This window comes from Mesoplodon mirus, assembly GCF_964341445.2.
Source record: "Mesoplodon mirus genome assembly, chromosome: 6".
In the NCBI taxonomy this organism is placed as follows: domain Eukaryota; kingdom Metazoa; phylum Chordata; class Mammalia; order Artiodactyla; family Ziphiidae; genus Mesoplodon; species Mesoplodon mirus.
The window spans coordinates 49858499-49873492 of NC_138982.1; the positions used below are offsets into that span (position 1 = coordinate 49858499).

Below are 14994 nucleotides of genomic sequence, written 5' to 3' on the forward strand. Positions count from 1 at the left end.
AGCCTTAGTCTCGCGAAATTGAGCGAGGTTACGGAAGCCGAAAGGATTGGGCCTAGCTTCTCTGGAGCTAAGTGACGACTGCGGCTTTGAGGTAGTGATGTGTGAAGCAAGTTTGCTTTGTAAAATTTCCGAGGTATTAGTACATTGAAATGGCCCGAACTCTAATCTGTGGTAGATAATAATTCATCCTCTTATTTAGTGAGGCACTTCTAAGTGCGAGTGTTAGGAGGAGAACTCCAAACGGGTTACAAAGTTTCTTCCCTCCAAGTGTTCGCTGCATAAGTCACTACCTGCGCCTCAGGCATAATCACGTTAAAACGACTGCTCTGGGAGATTTCCTGGTGGGCTAAAGGGCAGAAGAAAGGCAGGACACTAACATTTACTAAACTCTGGAGCTGTGTTCTCTAGCCATACCCTGTTCACTATTAGTGATTTTAGAGTTAAAGCCAGAATGGCCTTAATGCCTACATGTACGCATATATACATTCTTTTTTATTTCTTCAGTTTAAGTGGTTTCTCAAATTTTAGTGCCCATAAGGTTTACTGTATAGTGTGTACACTAAAGTCAATATGCTATACTTAGGGGTAATTCAAGTGATTTTTCAAAGGTAATTGTGACAGGCTTCCCCCCCACCCCCACCTTACTTACTGACTTGGGAACCTAACCACTGTACCTCATCGTACATTCATTTTGGAGATTGAGGAAACAGGCCCAGAGACTCTCAATATATTTGCTCAATATCACCAGCTGGCAAAAGACTAGTCTGAATTTCAACCTACGACGGAATAGATCTTCACTGGCAGAGTTGCTGGAGGAAGTACATATAGAAGGTCTAACTTACTCTAATATTGAAATAATGTGGCTTTGTTTTATTACAATATATTAAAGTCGGTATTTCTTAAGTTGTGTAGTTTAGCCTAGTCCTCTTGAACAAAAATAAATAGGAGCAGTTATTCTGCCACCTTCTGTAGCTTTGCATATTTGGGCAGATTAGTTTGCCTTTCATTGTCTCACCACCCAGCCAGAGTATAGTGAATGCCTTCACACTATTTTGGTTTACAATTACAGGTGTATTTGAATTCATTTTCTGCTGGGATGGGTACCTTTGACTTTGAAGGGGACAGGGTATGGGATCTTTGAGGTAGGACTGGAGGGAGAGAGGAGAGAAAGTGAGGAACTAGTTTTGCTTCTTATCTTGGAGAAACCAGTCCCACAGATGGAGGACATCAAGGTGGACATAGAAAGAAGACACTTTTATTTTCACTTCTTGATTTAAGATTTTTGGTTATTGGTTTGACTGTTAAAATTATTTTAAAAATATTTTCCAAGTCATTTTTCCACATTAAGCAGTAGGAGTGATTAAGTGAATATATGGGAGGTAAGAGAGGGCAGGGCATTCAAGACAATCATATCCTTGGTGTCTTCACCCTGGGCCTATTTTTACTGTGATGTCAAATTCCATTTCTAAATAAACATATATGTACATCTTTTAACAAATGCTCTCTAGGCCCTGGAGATATAAAGATAAACAGAACAAAACGAAACAAAAAAACCCCTGGTTCTTGCCTGGCACACAGTTCAGTGGAGGAGTAGACATAAGAAGAAACAAATACGGCACAGTGGTATGTACTATTGTTGTGGATACCTGCTATGTGTCTGCTTAGTTCCCTTTTTTTTTTTTTCTGGGAAATGAGGTAGTGGGAACTGATGAAGGTAAGAGAGAAGGGGAGGAGGCAAGTATGTGCACTTCAGGATGAGGGAGCAGTAGGATTAAAGGAGTAGAGATGTGAAAAAGCAAAATGCTTTCTGGAGACTGCAAGATTGAAATTAAGTTAGGGATATTTTAGTTATGGACATTTTGGTTAAGTGTGTCATTTCAGGTATTTTTCCTATAACGAGGCCACTTGGTTTCATTCATAAGTACGAGGTGCAAGAGGTTTAGATTACAGCTTTGTTACCGTATAAGGTAGCTTTGTTCTATTCAAAGTTCTATTCGAGGGACTTCCCTGGCGGTCCAGGGGTAAGACTCTGAGCTTCCACTGCAGAGGACGCGGGTTTGATCCCCAGTCAGGGAACTAAGATCCTACATGCCTTGCGGTGCAGCCAAAAAAAAAAAACTAAACACCCTCTCCCAAAAAAATCCCAAAGTTCTATTCAAAGTCCCCCTAAATTGACTCAAGAAAGAGTGAAGAATAGTAAATGGAAAGTATGGCTAGACCAGCCAAAAATCCATCCTCGTTATTAAAGAAATAATTTAAACTACAAGCCCTGTGATTAGGGTTGGTACATCTGCATTCATTCAGTAATCTTTGTTTCCACCACCTTCTCTTTTCATTTTTTTCTATCACAGACCAAGACATCTCTTTAAGAAAAACATTGCTAGTCTAGTATTTATCCACTTGAGTGTGCTCTAAGATCATTATGAGTATCAGATTTTCAACCCTTTACCAGAAAACCAACTGCCAATTAAACAAAGATTCAGGGATGGGAAACTGTGACCTATCATATAAAGTCATTTTAAGATAGTTGTGTCTCTAACACCTTCTCCATTTTTTAGTTACTGGTAAATGTTTTGAGGATATTATTTTAATGTAAATCAGTTCATATATCATTGTCTAAGATTGATTAGCTCAGTCATTTTGAATTACTTTTTCCAAGAGGAAAGATCATTGGTTTTAGTTCCAGTCTGGGCTGGTTAGATTGAACAGACCCATGGGTGAATACTGCACAACTCCAGGGAAGGGTGGTGGTGGTGGTACTGGTGCATTTACATCATAATCCATGTACAGTACACATGGCACTTACAGAGATGTGCAATGCTTGATCATACACAGTGGCCACCTGCATTGCTATTCCCAGCCAGCTATTTATCCATGTTGTTTACAAAAAGGACTTGGAAATAGAATGAGGATATTTAAGAAAAAATCCATCATGATTGTTGAAAAAACAAACCAGTTGAAAGATGTGTAGAATACTTGCATGGAATAGATAGGTCAGTATGCTTACTCTCAGGTACTTTGTCATGACTGCTTATAAAGATACGTGCGCACACACACACACTTCTTAGATTCTCATTTTGTGGCAATTTCTCAGAATACTGTGCAAGAGAACATGTCAAGGTTATAACCAAGAAAAATTGACAGCTTAATTGATGCTAAATAAATAGTATTCCTTGTCAATACATTCTGGGTTGGTTTGATACTCATTTTTAATGCATTTGGGTGTTTCTTTGAAAAAGAGTAGTTGATCATCTTTTTATTAATTTTTTTCTTTTTGGCCCCACTGTGCAGCTTGTGGGATTTTAGGTCCCCGACCAGGGACTGAACCTGCGCCCTTGGCAGGGAGAGTGCAGAGTCCTAACCACTGGACCTCCAGGGAATTCCCTGATCTTTTTTTTTTTTTTTTTTTAATTGCGGTATGCCGGCCTCTCACTGTTGTGGCCTCTCCCGTTGCGGAGCACAGGCTCTGGACGTGCAGGCTCAGTGGCCATGGCTCACGGGCCTAGCCGCTCCGCGGCATGTGGGATCTTCCTGGACCGGGGCACGAACCCGTGTCCCCTGCATCATCAGGCGGACTCTCAACCACTGCGCCACCAGGGAAGCCCCCTCATCATCTTTTTAAAAAAATTTATTTTATTTATTAAACTATAGTTGATTTACAATATTGTATTAGTTTCAGGTGTACAGCTTCAGATTCTTTTCCATTATAGGTTTTTACAAGATATTGAATATAGTTCCATGTGCTATACAGTAAATCCTTGTTGTGACCATCTTTTAATTATTAAACAGTAACTCCTTTTCATTTTATTGATGGCAACACCAAAGAAGAATCTCAGAGACTAGAAATGTATTATTACGTTAGTATATTTCCCTCCTTAATGGAATCCATTGGAAGAGCCAACCTATCTGGGTAAAGATTCAACTTTGATCCTACTCACTTTAGATATGACATTTTATTATTGGTAGACATAAAGTCGTCAATTTTCCAAATGCAATTAATTGAATGAATTAATTAATTCATCCAGCAAATATTTTTTGAGGGTTAGGCAGTCTTTCAAATGTTAGGGATATAATAGTGGAAAAATACACCAAGATTCCTGCCTTCATGGAGCTTACATTCTGGTGGAAAGACACAGACAATGAATAATAAACATAATAAGTGAATGTTAGACGGTGTTAAATCCTATAGAAAAAGAAGAAAGTCAGGGTTAGGGGCATTGGAAGTGAAGACGGTTGGGTGTAGTACTTTTAAATAGAATGGTCAGGGCAGGTCTCATTGAGAAGATGACATCTGAGCAAAGACTTGAAGGAGATGAAGGAATTAGTTATTCAGCTTATTTGGGAGAAGAAAGTTCCAGGCAGAGGGAACAGCCAGCACAGAGGTCCTAAGGCAGGTGAGTACTTGGTATATTGGGGACAGCAGGGAAGACAGTGTGGTAGGAACAGGGTGAGAATGGAGGTGCAGGATTTGTAGGCTATTGGAAGAACTGGCTTTTACTCTTTGTGGAATAGGAGTTGTTTCAGGGTTTTAAGCAGAAAGGTATTATGACTTTCATTATAAAAGGATCAGTTTGGCTGCCATATAGGCTGGAGTTAACTAAATACCTATTGCTTTTAATGGAAAGGAAAAAGTTTTATAGAAGGCTATCTTTGATTTCTTGGAAAACATAATTTCTTTTTAAAGTTTATCCATGATTGCATAGAATGAGAATATGAAGTTTTAATGGCTGCAAGAAGATTAAGAGTGTGAGCAACTATTACCACGATATAGGGAGTTATCATAGTGGGAACAGTTTAGCCCAAGAGTCCTGGTTGTATTTTGGGAGCAGACCATCTAATCTCCCAAGCCTCTCTTGTCACCTTTAAAACTCAGGGATTGGACACAATGAACTTTCAGATCTAACCTTTAACATTCTCTGTCTGTGATAAAAACAGTCCAAGTGCTAAAACTGCATGTGTCTTTAAGCCACTATGCTTCTTTTTATATGAAGAAGGTAGGGAGTTCTTTTCCTTTCATATTGCATTGCTGGTAAGTGTGGGTTCCTACTGTGGATAGTCCCTTTAAATGGATGAGATTCTCTAGTTTCAATTGGTTGTGGATAGAAAAGAGACCAGCCACAGAAGTCACAGACATTGGTTAGTCACTCTCAGGAAGCCTGAGTGTGACAGTTCCATGAGGTAGTCATTGCACTGGGGGATCCTGTTTTTCAAGTGCAGAAATTAATTAGACACTGATTTAGAAACCTCATTGATGATGTTTAATGGTGAAATATAAATGTCATGTGCACCAGAAACTCATGGAGTATCAATATATTCTCCCATGAGAAGCCAGCTCTTGTCAGTAGAAGTTTGTTTGTGAGCCTGGAATCAGAGCAAAAGCAGGCTGTTGGGTGATTTTAATGACTAATTCCATCAAACTATGTAGTCTTATGCATTTATTTCCTCTATATGAGTATTCTGCTAAGGCTGTCCGATACTCTGCTCACCTAGGAACCCCCTCTGTCTCTCCCTCTTTCTCTCTCCCCCACCCTCCTTCTCTTTCCTTCTCTCCCTGTCTTTCTCTCCCTCTCTCTCTCTTCCTGCCTCATATAAATATATATATATATATATATATACATATTTACATAGTGTCCATATATATAATATATATTAGTTATATTCTCCATATATGTCATTATACATATGTAATTATAGTTTCTGTTTTTGAAACAGTTTTCAAAGATATTTTTTAACCTTTTTTGAAATGGAAGCCCAATGTACAAAACAGGTAACAATATAACTATCTTTGTTGGAACATTGACAGGAAGATATTCAGCAATCTATTAACACCTCCCCCATTTCTCCCTGCCCTGCCATGGCTGGAGAGGTACCTTTAAGGAATATCTCAGACGTGTTAGCAGATTACTCCTTCAGGCAGGGTTCAATATCATTGATCATGTTTCAGCTTAAGTTATACTCATATTCTACTCATTGTTCTCTATGTCTATACTGTAGTCTCTCTGGAATTGTATATTTTTCAAAGTTTCCAGCCATACACACACTTTCTTTTCTGCTTGTAACCACTTCCACAGGTGGTGATTCTTGTTCATTGTGCTTTGATTCTTCCTGGTTTCACTTTTTTAGAAAGTAATCTGGTTTCCAAGTTCAGGAGGGTTCCATTCTGTGCCCTAATAAATTTCACTATGAAACCCTTTATGATCTGGTCTCTGCCTACGTATCCTACCTCATTTTCGATCCTTTCCATCATCATCGGGATTCAACCACATGGATTTTCTGATATTTTCTAAACACTCCAAGTTTTTCCCAGTTCAGAGCTTTTGTACTTGCTGTTTTGAAATGCTCTTCCCTTACTTTTCTTTATTTTATTTTTTTAAATATTCAGGTCTTAGTTTGAAGGAGACCTTTTCTGTCTTACAGCACTCCATTTATTTCCATCATAACAGTTATCATAATTTATTTTCTTACCAATTATTTGTCTTCCCCACTAAAATATAAGTCCATGAGGACAGGACCATATCTATCTTGTTCATGACTGTGTACTCAATAGCTAGCTCAGTGCCTGGCACATATATTTGAGTGAATGAATGACAATATACAAATATTTACATGCAGATATCACAGAGTAAGGGATTAGACATAGTATGTCATATATGTCACATATATGGCTGAGCAAGGCTTAATTAATCAGGTTGCTGAAGGGGACCTGGAAATAATTTCCAATTCTGGGCCATGGGACCACCTTTTGCTTTGGGAGGTAGTTATGGCAAGCAAAATATGTCATCTGGAAATTATAGCAACAGACAAAAAGTGGTATTCCAAAAAAGTGGTTCATATTATTGGTTCAGCATGGAATAAAAGTGTTTTCTGGACAGGTGAAGGGAGCATGGTAACTGGATACTCCAGAAGCAGATGGGTTGATTTTTTAAAAAAACTTCAAAGGAGTTCTTTTCTCTTTTTGCTCAATTATGAGTTAAGCAGTGTGATAGCTAAAAAAGCAAATGTAATTTTCTTTCTTCCTCCCTTTATATTTTTCTTCTCCCTGGTTTACATTTGGTTATTGTCTTTTATCTTGTAATAATCTTTGTTGATTTCATTGTATCTGTGATTAAGGACTGCCCTCTCTGAGGTGTGACTAGGAATAATCTCTCTGCAGTATTCTGTGTATATAGGACAAATATCTGCATGCGTGTTGTATTAGTCAGGGTTCTCCAGAGAAACAGAAACAGTAGGATGTATGTATATATATAGAAAGTGATTTATTTTAAGGAATTGGCTCATGTGATTATGGCGTCTGACAAGTCCAAAATATGCAGGGTGGGCTGGCAGGAGAGCTGATGCTGCAGTTCAAGTCTAAAGGCAGAATTCTCTGCTGGCAGAATTCTCTCTTGATTGAGGGAGGTCAGACTACAGTGCTAGTCTGGCCTTCAACTGATTGGATGAAGCCCACCCACATTATGGAGGGCATTCTGTTTTACTCAAAAATACACCAACTTAAATGTTAATTTCATCCCAAAGCACCCTCACAGAAATATCCAGAATGTTTGGCTACATATCCAGGCACCATGGCCCAGCCAAATTGACACATAAAATAACTATCACAAATGTGTTGTACTTCAGTGCCACATTTTAAGACAATGATGCTTAATTGGAATAGTACAACTCCATGATGGCAAAGCATCTAGAGACCATGTTATGTGAAGAACAGTTGAAGGGATAGGGAATGGTTAGAAACTCGGCATTGAATAAAGAAAAAAGAGTGAAGAGAATTGAGGACAGTCTCAGAGACCTCTGGGACAACATTAAACACACCAACATTCAAATTATAGAGGTCCTAGAAGAAAAAGAGAAAAAGAGAGGGTCTGAGAAAATATTTGAAGAGATTACAGTTGAAAACTTTCCTAACATGGGAAAGGAAATAGTCAATCAAGTCCACTAAGTGCAGAGAGTCCCATACAGGATAAATCCAAAAGAAACACGCCAAGACACATATTAATCAAACTATCAGAAATTAAATACAAAGAAAAAATGTTAAAAGCAGAAAGGAAAAAGAAACAAATAACATACAATGGAATCCCCATAAGGTTAACAGCTGATCTTTCAGCAGAAACTCTGCAAGCCAGAAAGGAGTGACAGGACATATTTAAAGTGATGAAAGGGAAAAACCTACAACCAAGATTACTCTACCCAGCAAGGGTCTCATTCAGATTCGAGGGAGACATTAAAACCTTTACAGATAAACAAAGGTTAAGAGAATTCAGTACCACCAAACCAGCTTTACAACAAATGCTAAAGGAACTTCTCTAGGCAGGAAACACAAGAGAAGGAAAAGACCTACAAATAACAAACATAAAACAATTAAGAAAATGTTAATAGGAACATACATATTGATAATTACTTTAAATGTAAATGGATTAAATGCTCCAACAAAAACACAGACTGGCTTAATGGATACAAAAACAAGACTCGTATATATGCTGTCTACAAGAGACCACTTCAGACCTAGGGACACATACAGACTGAAAGTGAGGGGATGGGAAAAGATATTCCATGCAAATGGAAATCAAAAGAAAGTGGAGTAGCAATTCTCATATCAGACAAAATAGACTTTAAAATAAAGACTATTATAAGAGACAAAGAAGGGCACTACATAATGATCAATGGATCATTCCAAGAAGAAGATATAACAATTGTAAATATTTATGCACCCAACATAGGAGCACCTCAATACATAAGGCAAATGCTAACAGCCATAAAAGGGGAAATCAGCAGTAACACAATCATAGTAGGGAACTGTAACACCCCACATTCATGGATGGACAGATCATCCAAAATGAAAATAAGGAAACACAAGCTTTAAATGACACATTAAACAAGATGGACTTAACTGATATTTATGGGACTTTCCATCCAAAAACAATAGAATACAATTTCTTCTCAAGTGCTCATGGCACATTCTCCAGGATAGATCATATCTTGAGTCACAAATCAAGCCTTGGTAAATTTAAGAAAATTGTAATCGTATCAAGTATCTTTTCCAACCACAACGCTATGAGACTAGATATCAATTACAGGAAAAAAACTGTAAAAAATACAAACACATGGAGGCTAAAGAATACGCTACTAAATAACCAGGAGATCACTGAAGAAATCAAAGAGAAAATAAAAAAATAAATAGAAACAAATGCAATGAAAACACAATGACCCAAAACCTATGGGATGCAGCAAATGCAGTTCTAAGAGGGAAGTTTAGAGCAATGCAATCCTACCTCAAAAAACAAGAAAAATCTCAAATAAACCTAACCTTGCCCCTAAAGCAATTAGAGAAAGAAGAACAAAAAAACCCAAAGTTAGCAGAAGGAAAGAAATCATAAAGAGCAGATCAGAAATAAATGAAAAAGAAATGAAGGAAATGATAGCAAAGATCAATAAAACTAAAATCTGGTTCTTTGAGAAAAAGAAAAAGTCTCACAACCTTCTGAGACTGAACCAGGAAGAACTAGAAAATATAAACAGACCAATCACAAGCACTGAAATTGAAACTGTGATTAAAACTTCCAACAAACAAAAGCCCAGGACCAGATGGCTTCACAGGCAAATTCTATCAAACGTTTAGAGAAGAGCTAACACCTATCCTTCTCAAACTCTCCCAAAATATAACAGAGGGAGGAACACTCCCAAACTCATTCTAAGGCCAGCATCACCCTGATACCAAAACCAGACAAAGATGTCACAAAGAAAGAAAACTACAGGCCAGTATCTCTGATGAACATAGCTGCAAAAATCCACAACAAAATACTAGCAAACAGAATCCAACACATTAAAAGGATCATACACCATGAACAAGTGGGGTTTATCCCAGGAATGCAAGGATTCTTCAATATACGCAAATCAATGTGCTACAGCATATTAACAAACTTAAGGGGAAAACCATATGATCATTTCAATAGATGCAGAAAAATCTTTTGACAAAATTCAACACCTATTGATAAAAGCCCTCCAGAAAGTAGGCATAGAGGTAACTTACCTGAACATACTAAAGGCCATATATGACAAACCCACAGCCTACATCATTCTCAATGGTGAAAAACAAACCCTTTCCTCTACGATCAGGAACAAGACAAGGTTGCCCACTCTCACCACTGTTATTCAACATAGTTTTGGAAGTTTTAGCCACAGCAATCAGAGAAGAAAAATAAATAAAAGGAATCCAAATTTGAAAAGAAGAAGTAAAGCTGTCACTCTTTGCAGACGACATGATACTATACATAGAGAATCCTAAAGATGCTACCAGAAAACTACTAGAGCTAATCAATGAATTTGGTAAAGTAGCAGGATACAAAATTAACACACAGAAATCTCTTGCATTCCTATACACGATGAAAAACCTGAAAGTGAAATCAAGGAAACACTCCCATTTACCATTGGAACATGAGAATAAAATAAGTAGGAATAAACCTACCTAAGGGGACAAAAGACCTGCATGCAGAAAACCCTAAGACACTGATGCAAGAAATTAAAGATGATACAAATAGATGGAGAGATATACCATGTTCTTGGATTGGAAAAATCAAGATTGTGAAAATGCCTATACTACCCAAAGCAATCACTGATTCAGTGCAGTCCCTATCAAACTACCAATGGCATTTTTCACAGAACTACAACAAAAAATTGCATAATTTCTATGGAAGCACAGAAGACCCCAAATAGCCAAAGAAATCTTGAGAAAGAAAAACGGAACTGGAGGAATCAGGCTCCTTGACTTTAGACTATACTACAAAGCTTCACTAATCAAGACAGTATGGTACTTGCACAAAAACAGAAATATAGATCAATGGAACAGGATAGAAAGCCCAGAGATAAACCCACGCAGATATGGTCACCTTATTTTTGATAAAGGAAGCAAGAGTATACAGTGGAGAAAAGCCTCTTCAATAGGTGGTGCTGGGAAAACTGGACAGCTACATTTTAAAGAATGAAATTAGAAAACTCCCTAACACCATAACCAAAAATAAACTCAAAATGGATTAAAGACCTGAATGTAAGGCCAGGTATTTTAAAAACTCTTAGAGGAAAACATAGAACACTCTATGATATTAATCACAGCAAGATCCGTTTTGACCCACCTCCAGAGAAATGGAAATAAAAACAAAGATAAATAAATGGGACCTAATGAAACTTAAATGCTTTTGCACAGCAAAGGAAACCATAAACAAGATGAAAAGACAACCCTCAGAATGGGAGAAAATATTTGCAAACTAAGCAACTGACAAAGGGTTAATCTCCAAAATATCCAAGCAGCTCATGCAGCTCAATAACAAAAAAACAAAAAACTGAATGCTAAAATGGGCAGAAGATCTAAATAGACATTTATCCAAAGAAGATATACAGACTGCCAACAAACACATGAAAGAATGCTCAACATCACTAATCATTAGAGAAATGCAAATCAAAACTACAATGAGGTATCACTTCACAACAGTTAGAATGGCCATCATCAAAAAATCTACAAAGGGGCTTCCCTGGTGGTGTAGTGGTTGGGAGTCTGCCTGCCGATGCGGGGGATGCGGGTTCATGCCCCAGTCCGGGAAGATCCCACATGCTGTGGAGCGGCTAGGCCTGTGGGCCATGGCCACTGAGCCTGCGCGTCCGGAGCCTGTGCCCCGCAACGGGAGAGGCCACAACAGTGAGAGGCCCGCGTACCACAAAAAAAAAAAAAAGAAGCTTTATTGCCGAAAAAATGCTTATCATCATCTGACAATGCAGAATTGTAACAAACCATATATCTGTGAAGCACAATAAAGTGAAATGTAGTAAAACAAGGTACGCCTGTAAATTAATTGCCTACCAGAACAAAACTCAATTCCCTTTAATGAAACACAAAAATCACTCAACAATAAAATTTTTCATATTCAACATTCATCAAAAATTGCTAGACACGTGGAAAATCATGAAAATGTGACCCATAGCCAGGTGAAAAAATCCATCAATAGACCAAGAAATGACAGAGCTGATGGAATTAACAGACAAGGACGCTTAAAGCAGTTATTATAAATATATATAAAAATTTGTAATGGTAATGGAGATAGAGGCAAGAAAAGGGAGCTTTTTATTTTCTATGTAAATGAAATGAATTCCCTTGGAATGAATTCTGGGGCAAGTATAGGGAGAGGAGAGAATGGTGGTAAATCCTTCTTCCTGTCTTCCTCCGATGGGTTTACTATCTATGAATCACCCTTTCTTTCTGGGACTTTGGTAGGTTTGCTGAGGTTCACCACACTATGACAACTGGAGAGCAATGGAACAGAGAATTCTGAAGAGATGGTACGGCACAGCAAGTGCCTGCTGACAACCATAGAACCTTTGTGGTCCAAGAGGTATAGGAAAAAACAGTGAATTTCTTTGTGTCCACAAGAAAGAAAGGGCCCAGAATATAGGTGAGAAAGACAGACTTAGCAGACTTGCAGGAGGTTTACCAGTCTTTCAGCCTGGGTGAGAAGAATCCCAGGGAGATGGGAGAAGGTAAGAAGAGGATGCTGCCACATCCCAATGGATAATCAAGAACACAGTGGTGAAACATGATCTCCAAGGATACCAGTTTCCAAAAATGAGACCAATTAAAATACAAAGTGGATAACCCTTCTACCCAGATGTCATAGTGGCATATTAAGTTCCCCAGCTCAGCAACAATCAGGGTAGAGGAGGAGGACAAAGGGAAAGTAATCTTAAATAGGAATGAGTTTTCATTTTGGTACATCTTAGTTTTTTGTTAAGCAGGCTAAAAAAATGATTTCCTGCTCCCCAGTTGCTTTTCTAATCATCTAGCTTTAGATTTGTCACTGGATAATTTTAGAGATGTACTCATTTCTGTAGAGGAATAAATGTGAAGCCAGCCTATAAACCTATGAGAAGTTAATGTGCTTTGTGTAGATAAGCGATTTAAAAACTAATATGTAGGTACATTATTGAGAGGAAAGGTAAAAGGGCACAGTAGAAAGCTAAAAATAGATGATTTTCTGTATCATTTTCGAGATGTGATATTAAGTACTTGCATTCTTTGCTTTGTCTTATCAGCAAATACACAGCTGCAAAAAAAACACAAAACTCCATTTACCCTATAAATGTGATCTGAAAGAACTAAATCCTGTGTCTACCTGGTTAAAGCTTTTCTTCCTTAAAACAGGATGATTTAAGGGGAATATACATCTAGGCTCAGCCTTAGTAGTCCCTTGCCACTCACATGGTTAAATTTACTGTGGATTGCAAGTTCATGTAGTGTCCCTGGCTAAAATATAGAAGCTCTACTAATATTATCTCATCATACTATAATTTCTCTGGGACATAGACTTTCATTTCTTCAAGATTTGATTTTAAAATGTTATCTAGTTTTTAGGTCACTTGAACTTTGTTGGTTCTCAGTTTCTAAAATAATCCAGGCCTTTCCAGCTTTAAATTTCTGTGATAGTGTGATTTATGTTTGAAAAGAAAAATACTTCCTTTTCAAAGAAAAATACCCCAAAGTATAATTTTATCATTATTAGCACCAAATTGGGACTTCCCTGGTGGCACAATGGTTAAGAATCCGCCTGCCAGTGCAGGGGACACAGGTTCGAGCCCTGGTTCTGGTAGATCCCACATGCCGTGGAGCAACTAAGCCTGTGCACCACAACTACTGAAGCCCACGTGCCTAGAGCCTGTGCTCCACAACAAGAGAAGCCACCGCGGGGAGAAGCCCTTGCACCGCAATGAAGAGTAGCTCCTGCTTGGCACAACTGGAGAAAGCCTGCACACAGCAATGAAGACCCAACGCAGCCAAAAATAAATAAACAAATAATTTAAAAAAAAACACCATATTGACTCATTAATTCATCTTTCTATGCCAATAGTTTGGAAAGAAGTGACACTAACAACTAAAAAAGAAATGGCTCCCTTTTGTTCAAGAATTGGTGACCTAAAGAGAATGCTTATGTTGTGCACTACTTATAGATCTAGAAAGCTAATATAAATGTTTAATAGCACAACAAATCAAATTATTGCAAGATGAGAAGTTTTATATACATACTTACATGGATAGCAGTATCTACATATATGTTCATATAAATATATATATATATATGAATAAGTGTGTCATGGCTTCATTGGCATAAAATGTGGAAATTGGAAGAAAGGTGGAAGTTTTTACCATATTTTTCTAATGCTATGTGGTCAACCTAAACTGGTGGATTCATATATTCCTGAACATCATGATAATTAGAGCTGAGAAGTGAATTAGATTACCAAATAGGCCTCAGTAGTCATTTGTTTTCTTTTGGCTGCCTAACATCCATTTTTCCTAATTTGGGTAACAGTACCCACTTTTTCCCCACCCTCTGTCCTTGGGCTTTGTGTGGCCTAAACAACTGAGTCTAAGAATGGCATGTGATTCAGTACAGGCCAATCATCATGTTTCATTCCTCTGATTAAATTGATTGGTTTAGGAATGGGCAGGTGACTTGATTTAGTCCACTGAGAGTTAAGCCCAGGAACTCTGATTAAACTGTTGAAAGGACCTTGTGTTTTTTACTTTATTATTTTTATTTTATTTTATTATTCTTTTAGTATTTTTTCTGGACTTCAACCTGAAACTGCTATCAGATATCTTGCCACTTCGAATAAAGTCTACACATAAGAGAACAGAGCTGAGAGATGGAAAGATGCTGAATCCCAATGACATCCTTTGAATTGCTGGGTGAAGCTGGGCCTGAAGATAGAGCTACCTCTATAGTTTTCAGATACTTAAGTCAATAAATACTCTTGTTTGCTTAGATAACCTTGAGTTAGATTTTATATTACCTCCAAAAGAGTACTATATTGGATATTTTCCATTTGCCCTCCAAATTCACTCTCTACTCTTCTCTACCCTCTCTGTGCCCCAGGGGACTAACCTATCTGAATTGCATCAAAGAGTTCTGTTGCCCTCTGGTTTCTGGTTGTGTTCAGCCAATGGAAGTCTCTCTG

The 14994-nt window shown here is 37.9% G+C and overlaps 1 long non-coding RNA gene across 1 annotated transcript; it reads left to right on the forward strand.

Moving 5' to 3' along the window:
- The first annotated feature begins 21 nt into the window (after positions 1-21).
- Positions 22-14760, forward strand: LOC309806921. The gene is made up of 3 exons (XR_014294458.1): positions 22-91; positions 1509-1623; positions 14596-14760. It is a non-coding gene; the product is annotated as an uncharacterized lncRNA (long non-coding RNA).
- The last annotated feature ends 234 nt before the right edge of the window (positions 14761-14994 follow it).